Genomic DNA, 9,495 nt, shown 5'->3' with positions numbered 1-9,495 from the left:
TATTTGTAGTGAGGTGGATGGACCTAGAGTCTGTCATACAGAGTGAAGTAAGTCAGAGAGAGAAAAACAAATACTGTATGCTAACACATATACATGGAATCTAAAAAAAATGTGTTCTGAAGAACCTAGGGGCAGGACAGGAATAAAGACGCAGATGTAGAGAATGGACTTGAGGACACAGGGATGGGGCAGGGTAAGCTGGGACGAAGTGAGAGAGTGGCATGGACATATATACACTACCAAATGAAGAACAGATAGCTAGTGGGAAGCAGCCGCATAGCACAGGGAGATCACCTCTGTGCTTTGTGAGCACCTAGAGGGGTGGGATAGGGAGGATGGGAGGGAGACGCAAGAGGGAGGAGATATGGGGAGATACATATATGTATAGCTGATTCACTTTGTTATAAAGCAGAAACTAACACAACATTGTAAAGCAATTTTACCCCAATAAAAATAGAAAAAAAAAAATAAGGTGATATAGAAGAGAAAAAGTGTATCCCATTCTATTCCATTCACTTACACATTCCATAATCAGAATCAAATGAAAGATGCATCTCATGTTTTGTTGGACTTACATCATACATATGGTTATGAAAAAAAAAATTTAACTTTGGATAATACTCAGCTGTGGGTATTATGCTTTTCTCAGAAAATAATCTCTGGAGGTCCTACCGCTCTACTCTCAAGGTGAATATGGTCACCACAATTCATGTCACTTCTCAAGATGATATGATTATTATTATTTCTTATTAACCGAACAAGATGACAATCATAGATAGGCATAGCTTTATACTCCTTAGGGTTGTAGCACTTTTAACTTCCCATGAACAATACAGTCAGATCTATAAAAAGTATCTGTACCAAAAAGTAGGGCAATCCAGGTTGGAAATACGTTTCATTTAACAAAGTGAAATTTCACATCATTGTAGGATTGAAGCTTTAGGTAGATATCAGAAAATTCTTAATGAAGACATTTAAAGTGGTTCTCAAAACTTTAGTCTGCCTAAGAATCACCTAGAATGCTTGTTAAAAAGCATACATTCACAGACATCACCGTAGAGAATCTGATTCAGTAGATATGGTAAAAAGTCTGGAATCCACATTTCAAAAAGTGCCCTGGGTAATTCTGATGAAGTAGTTGTAGATTAATATTCAAGAAAAACAGCTGTAGATCTTCTAAAGCAGAGATGTTTTTTTTCTTTAGGCTTATAAAATACATGTTGACCCTAACGTATGAATTGTAGTCAATTTTTCTGAAATCATAGGTCTAATTTACTTTTCAAACAGAATCGGGCAAAAATAGTATGCTGTTCTGGACGATCGCCATATCCCCATTAGGTCTTGGCAATTGCAATATTCCTTCCAATAATAGTTTTTGGAATATTTTTACGTGTCTTTTTTTTTTTTTGGTAAACATTCATATTTTCCCTGGCTTTTGATATATGCTCTATATTTTAATAGATACATATTTTTAGACTATGAGTGAACATTTAAAATATCAGTAATAATATGCTTTTCTATTTAGTTTTATCTTATGACCCATGCGTGGCTGTCATGCGCACAATATGTGCACAAGTATCTGTTAGGCTTTTTATATATTCATTCATTCATTCTTTGTAGATTTCATAATTCCCAAAGTGGCCTATGTCCCAAGAAATGTTAAAATTTAATACCAGAAAATGGGAAGAAGAATCATAGAAATGCAAACCCCATTTACCAACAAGCTGTTAAAGAAATGACTTGACGTGTCCCTTTAAAGGGGATTAATAGGGTCTCACAGGAAAGCATTATTTCTTTATTCTCCTCCCAGCCTGGTGAGATAGGGTGCTACAAAATGGTTGCTTAGTAACTAGCCCAGTATGACCATTTTCCCTCTTCCCATATGCAGACATAGTTAATTGCCAGATTTTGAATGATTACAGTAATTTTCTGTCTCATTGACATTATTGGTATAAGAAATACAGGACTTCTGAAGTCAAATTTTCTGGTCTAGTGCAACATACAGTAATAAAACTGTATTCTGGATATATGTAAACTACTTATTAAAAAATTAAAGTGTTGACTTGGTCAAGGTCTTTTAGATAGAAAATAGCTGAGCCCAGGAGACTTAAAAACAGATTTATCTTTTGCCAAAACCCATGGCATATTTCTCCACCCCAACCTGATCATATCTGAATTTTCTGTGACTATCTTCATCATTAATTTATTTTCTGATAACTAAAAATGAAAATGACATGGACATTCTCCGCCAAGTTTCCCATTATTTCAAATTATTAAAAGATGGTTAGAACTAAATTTGGAATAAAATTTCCCTTATTACTGACTTAAGGAACTGTAGGCAAGATAAGATTTTCTCAGGTGTTCTGCTCTTAGAAGAGTAAGAATGAACAAGTACCCCAGCAGCTGAATCTCTGACTCTAAATATATTTTGCATTTGTGACAGGTTTTAATCTATATTTGGGAAACTTTATCTATAATCCCATCAGACAAGACAGTCTGCAGTCTACTACTATACCAAAATCTTTCTTATTGCTTTTGATGTTTGTCCCATTGCTGTTTAATGTGCTTTCTACATTAAAGAATTTTTCATATATGCATTATTTCTTGATAAAAGGATTTGCTCTACTTTCAGGTCTATTTATTTTGCTTTTCAAATAAGGTATTTTTTCCCTTGGTAGCCATATTTTAACTTCTGTCTTGTCCTATCTTTTGAATTCTGGAGTGTTCTTTCCACTGAAATTCAAGCCCAATTAATTATTTATTCTCTATGTATTCATGTAGAAGCTTTCTGTAGCTTCTACATAATTCTGAATATCCACTCCACACTTCTTTGCCTTAGAGTTTTCTCAAGAATAGTTTCCTTAAACTTACTTACATTTTCAGTTTAAAAGTCTTTTGGTCTGGTCATTCTCTTCCTTGTTTTTGCTGTTCTTTAGCCTTGCCAAGAATCAATAATTCTGGCATAATCCAAAAAACCAAATCCTGTTCTTTGATAACATCTTCATAATCAGTGGTTCATTTCCGCATCCTTTTCCGTTTTCTTTCCCAATTTACAACATTGCATTTGAAGTTGCTTTCATATATTTGGGTTTTCTATCCCGGACTTCAAAGTGCCTAGAGATAACATTCCAGGCTTTATAATTCACCCAATGCAAGAAGTGTTTTATTATGTTGAAGACGACTCCCTATCAGGACTGCCCCAGTGACTCAGTTTATTTCTGGATTAGCCATGTCATTGCACATAAACTCAGGTTCGTATTTCTTAACAGGGAGTCTCCAAACACCATGAGTAATTGCTCGCCTGATAACATCATGTTCTAAGGTTGTTGCTTGTGTCATTACACATTAATGAACTGTTTCAAAAGATACTCAGATCTGCTTTATGGTCCAAGTGAAGTTTTTCCTTCCAGCCCACTTTTATCCTTCCTGTGTCACATTCTTCTTATTCACCATCAGTATACCTATTTTTTGAAAGTGCTGCCTTGTGCTGTTTTCTCAATCCTCTCCAAGAGTTCTTAATTCTCTCTAATAATTCAAGATATAAAGAGATTTATGTCTCAACTCCATCCCCATGAGCGAGACTATTCCTTTACTTTTATCATACATATAACAGATAAGGAAGACAACGAAAGTATATTCCCTACTAGGGTAGTTTGGCAATGCCAGGAATAGAGTTTTAGCTTTATGTCTCCTAAATATAAAGACATATTCTAATACTTTGTAACTCTATTTGAAGACTACTCTTAAAGGTTACCAATTCTGAGCAACTATTCAAAAAGGAGGCTCCTGGAAACTCTGCCTTTATGACAGCTGGACTAATCCCTGATAGTCCTGGCTTCTGTGCTGAAGTGTTAGAATTCACTACTGATCACCACATCAGTGACGTTTCAGTCCAGTGTCTTTCTATCAAGAGAACCGTGGAAGCCCTTGCTCTACTTATCACTACCATTGGAAAAAGACCGAAAGAAAGGAAGGTTTTACTTGTGTTTAGGGACTCTTGGCATATCAATACAACAGGGAGTGCCTGTGGAAAGCCTCCAGTGGCCTTGTTACTGTCACAACTTGCATAATTGTATAAGGCCAAGGTCCTCCTGCATCCAGCATTATAGAGAGAGGAGATTTCCTTCAGCACTCCAAGAGACAAAGAGACATGAAGAGCTGCTTTAGACACGCTCTCAACTTTTACTCTGTGGTATAAAAACAAGCCTTGAGATATTTTTATTCCATTGTTTCCAAAACTTCGCACCCAGGGGAGCCAGCCAGTGACAGGGGAATGTGGGTGGCAACAGTGTAAGGCTGTCATCTCCACACCATTTGAGCTACTTGACAGCACAGTTGTAGACCAGAGACAGCCTGGGTTCCTGGGTTCTGTTTTGCTTTTGACCAAAGGCTACAAATCTCAGGGCAGCATGTGTGTATGTGTGCGTAGGCATGCACATGTGTGCTCATGTGCACATGTATGTAAGGAAAGAATTATTGAGATTAGAGAGAATACCCCAGAGAAAACACACCAGATTGTTTGCATAGCTGTTTGCCATAAAACAGCAGACGTTTTAATGAACATGTTTTGTTCTAGTGTTCCCTTTAGACTCTGAAGTTTTCAAACTAAATCCTTCTGGTGAGCAAAGGAATGAGCCTGTGTTAAGAATGAACGTCAAAAGCCAAAGGTCTATGTGTGAAGACACCAACTCCAACGAAGGGGGCGGGGCACGCTTGGCAAAGTAGATGGAAGGAAGAACTATAGTGGCAAAAGGATGAGGGAAGTTTCCTTGCTCTTCTCCAAGCATGATCCCTAAGCCAGAAGCTATTCCTATTGGATTTTTTCAAGACAGAAGCATTAGAAAGAGTGAGCACTGGGGAGAAGGAGAGTGAGGGATAGGTTAAATGTTATCATGTAGAAATAATTCTTTTGTAACATTTCATCAGAAAGATCTCTTTCAGCCTTTCTAATCATTCCATGTAGATAGCTGTCTATTTGTCAACTTCTTATGCTAGTGAAGTAAATAGTCATATAATTCAAAGACAGTGAGTCCATGCTTTTATTTTAAGTAAGATCAATTTCTATCAGGATGAAAGAGAAAACTTTATTAAATGTATACCATGGGGTAAAATAGCAACATATTTCTCTCTCTTCTTTCCTCCCTTCCTGGAAAACCTGTGTGTGGGTCCCTACTGTGTACCACCTAAAGTCAAGACTCTGACAACCACTTAATTGTCCTGGCCTCTGTTCTCAGTGCACTCACACGCCGATCTCTTAACCTACTTCAGCTCTTCATGCCTTCAGACCCCACAACACTTTCATTCTGTGTGTGGGCAGATCTCATCCTTAGACCTGACACTAGAGACAGTTATTTTGTCTTTGACCTTAGACTCCCTCCTTTCAAGCATGGCTCAAGCTCAACATCTATCATTCTGCTGTCCTGGTAAAGAGCTCACCTGCTCTAGCTTAGATCATGGTAACCATCAAATATGAAGCCTCACTTGGTTTGATCCAGGTACTGGTGTAGGACCTAAACAAAATTCTTCCCACAAAGCAGGTGCAAATTTACAACAAGGGCACTTAGGTTTTGCAACATTTTCTTAATCATATTTCACAGTTGTTACAATCAATTCACTAATTCATTCTTTCTTGGTAAACTTTGGTCTTCAAATATTTATATAGCCTGTTCCTCATATGTAACTTGATATTGTTTTCTATTGTTTCAGCATATGTCTTATCTCCCCAACTAAATTTTAAGCTCCCAGAAGGTAAGAATTGCATCTTTTTGTATTTTTTTCAACATCCTCTACAGTAACTGATACTGTGGCATACATCTATTAGCAAAGAGCAAAATATCATTAATATAAATCCATGATATTTAGAATAGGCTTAAAACCATCTTAAATGCAGTGTTAGGAAAATAATACATAACTGGCATATTCTCATATTTTTAAAGCCTATTAAAAACATAAATCTGGAATACAGTCAATCATCGTATTCTCTGTGGAACACACTTCGGAAAGGGAAAATTCACAATAGGAACTGTGAAGTATTTAACAAACGGGCATTGGTATGTTGAATGCTGCCAATCCAATCCATTGCTCAACAAATGACTATAAGTAAGACAGTACTGAGGAGGAGAGTTAGAGATGAAGTGGGCAATGAGGTGGAAGGAGTCGCAGCTGTTTCTTTTCATTCATTCATTGAATTCTCTGTAAATATTGGTAAGGCTTGCAAAGCGGTAAATAGCATTTCTGTAAATTAAAACGACTGCTCATATCCTGGCAAGAGTATCAGGGGTCTCAGTGTCAGGCAAAGCAGACTATGACATCACACACTCCATGAGCTTTTTCCCTTTGGCTTTCCCCAAAATGCTCCATAATATTTGAATATATATTTTCAAATGAGCCAACTCTTTTACCCAGAAGGTAGTCAGTGTTTGTATTCGAAACATTTTTTACTGCAGCTTTCATTTTGCCACATGAATTGGTGCTTGTTTACATTTTTATTTTAAGGTTTTGTGGGGGGTTTTTTGCACACAATATCCAAATAGACAGATGTCTTCTTGTGAAACTGAATGACACATCAGTGTTAATGCTGTCTTTCTCATATTTGCATATTTAATTACTTGTATCACATTTTTATTAGTATATTATCCAATGAGGAATTCTGACTAATTAATTTCACCTGGAATTGTATGTGGGTGTATGAAAAATTACACTTGGCCATTTGTAGAGACCAGCTGTGTATTAGAAATATCTGATCCCCATCTGCAGGATTTTAAAAAGTGAGAGAAAACAGCTGATTGTAAAAAACAGTCACTTTTCCTTGTGCCCTGCAGGTATTATTACTGGCAGATACCTTTTATTACTCAGCCTATATGCCGAGCACTAACTGAGAAGTGTACTCGGAGCATCATTCACTGGGACGACTTTACTTTCCCTCATTTTGGTTTTAATGTGTAGTCATGCTAATGTGACTGGGTTCCACCCCTACGCATGCACTCACTGCCTTGAATTCCAGCCTGAATCACACACAGCCAACTTCATTTGGACCACAAACTGTCTGGGCCTTGCTGATAGTAGAGACCAATACACGAAAAATTTGGGAGGGGGGATAGTGTGTTAAATGACAACCTTTAGGGTCAAAGGCGGCCTCTGAGAAATGCAACCCCAGCCTTCAGCATGACTCTGACACACCCATGCACGCTCTCACTCTCACTGCCCGCCTGTGTCTTGCTCTGTATTTGTGTTTGTATTCTTTGTCTGCCCTGACAACAGATGGTGTTTTAATAAAGTCCAGTAGGAATAGTACTGTGAGTAAACAAGGCAGTGCATGCCAATTCTATAATTGCTGGGTACTGATTCAGCCTCTTACCTGCTCCATCCAAATTGGGAGGAAATCAACTGTGCTTGCACCTACGGCAGCAGCCTGCTCGCCCGCAGCTGTGCTGTGCGTCTGCAGCCAGCCTCACCGTGGAAGGTAGATTGCAGCTCCTGTCATGCTTCTTGGCACCGGATCTGGAGAACGGCTGCCATCTGGCTTGTCATCAAACACGGTCATTCAATCTCTCAGAGATGAAATGGCTTTCTAAAAACTCTTGCTATTTTAAGAAAAACTAACACACATAAAACGTATTATCTTTCTCTTTACAGGCACAGTATATTCTAAAATAACAGCCTGAGCTTATTTGAGCCATAGCTTGCAGAGTGTTGGGTTTTTTTTTCCTCACTGATTCATATGCTCAAAGGGATTTATAAGCTAAACCTGTTATATGCTAATGGAAAATTTAAATTCATTGAATCTGGCCAAGAAGTGCATGCTCTCATTTGTTTCTCTCACGGGGGAAAGGGCAAAAAGTTAGGTTCACTATTTGAACTATTTTAGTTTTCTTTTTTAATTGTATGTAAATATATCCTTATTGCTTTTATATATTTATTCAAAAAAGGGGGCAGGTGAAGCACAGGAAGACGGTAATCCAAATGTATGCTCTCTGTCCCTTCCCAATGGTCTCCTCAAACTACCTGCTAACTAGAAGGCTCTAGGAAAATGAAAGTGGCTTTGGCAGCCAAAAAGAAACAAACTCAGTCCTTACTCATTTTGTAAGAAGGCCAGCAGCATGTGATGTTTATCCAAGGATCATATCTTAAGTGACATCCGGTTTCTTCAAATACTGCTATTTTCAACAGTGTTTTAAACCCTCATGGTAGTGCCTACAATTATAATAACAAAAAGCAAAATGAACTGTAGAGACTGCAGGGTAGCACTGACAGTAGAGAAAGGTTAATGTCTGCTGGCTGACATACTCAGAGAAAAACCTCTCGTTTCCTGCTTTATCTGTTCAAGTAAATAAAATATATTAAACTGATATGACACTAGACTGTTAGCGTTTAGACCATTTTTTTCCACTGAGGCTGCTAACTCCCCAGATGGACTGACTGATACATGAAACGTTTGCATTGCATCATTTTCCCTTCCACAGATTTTTAGATAGCATCGTCCTGTTTTTTTACCTTTTTAAGAATAATTTGAAACACATGCAGAAGCAGACAAACGAGTCCGCTCAAACTCTTTTCCACATTGACCATTTCTAACAAGCATTCATCTACAGTAAACACTGCCCTATTCATACCCCACACACTTCCCTCTTGCTTATTTTATTTGAAGCAAATACAGACATTTAATTGTAAATATTTCACCATCTTTAAAAGCCGATGACTTTCTTGTCGCTTTTCATTTTAATATTACTTCAAACTTAAAGAAAATTTGCAAGAGTAATACAAAGAACTCCTAGAGACTCAACCAAAATTTGCTAATGTTTTATGTTTGCTTTATTTCACATCATCTCTGTATATAGTTTCAAATAAATGCATACTTTTTCTGAATCATTTGTGGATGTATTAGTTTTCTATTGCTACCATAACACATTACCATAAAGTCAGTTCTTTAAAACAACACAGATTTATTACCTTATAGTTCTGGAGTTCCAAGGTACAGAATGGGTCTCCTGAAGGTAAAGTCAATGTGTCAGCAGGGTCTCCTTGAGGGTCTTGGGAGAATCTGGCCCTTGCCTTCTTTGGCTTCTACAGGCTGCCATAATTCTTTCAGCCTGTAGAGGCTGCCTGTACTCCATGGCTTGTGGTCCCCTTCCACCTTTAAAGCTAGTCATTGCGTTACTCTGAACTCTACCTCTGCCCTTACTTCTCCTTCGAAGATTCTGATTCCCTTGCCTACTTCTTAAACTTGTAAGACCCTTGTGATTACATTGGGCTCATCGTGGTAATCCGGGACAATCTCCTTATCTCAAGATCCTTAACTCAATCACATGCACAGTGTCCTTTTTATCATGTAAGGAAACATATTCACAGGTGCTGGGATTCAGACATCATTTGGGGACCATTATTCTACCTAGTGAAGAGAATAACACGTATTATAGAAATAATAAATAAAAAATATTAGAGGTAGGGAGACAGTGTGCACCCTACCTCTCACATTTCAGTATGGACTTCCTAAGA

General features: G+C 37.7%; 1 long non-coding RNA gene across 1 annotated transcript in view; it reads right to left on the bottom strand.

Moving 5' to 3' along the window:
- The window catches only part of LOC114484303 (uncharacterized), a 20,341-nt gene extending 17,144 nt beyond the window's left edge, over positions 1-3,197 (bottom strand). Inside the window, exon 1 of the long non-coding RNA XR_003677001.1 lies at positions 2,876-3,197. This is a non-coding gene — a long non-coding RNA (uncharacterized lncRNA). The remainder of the gene's footprint in view (positions 1-2,875) is intronic.
- Positions 3,198-9,495: the final 6,298 nt, after the last annotated feature.

Source organism: Physeter macrocephalus, chromosome 18 (genome assembly GCF_002837175.3).
Source record: "Physeter macrocephalus isolate SW-GA chromosome 18, ASM283717v5, whole genome shotgun sequence".
NCBI lineage: Eukaryota > Metazoa > Chordata > Mammalia > Artiodactyla > Physeteridae > Physeter > Physeter macrocephalus.
This window is presented reverse-complemented; position numbering and strand designations above follow the sequence as displayed.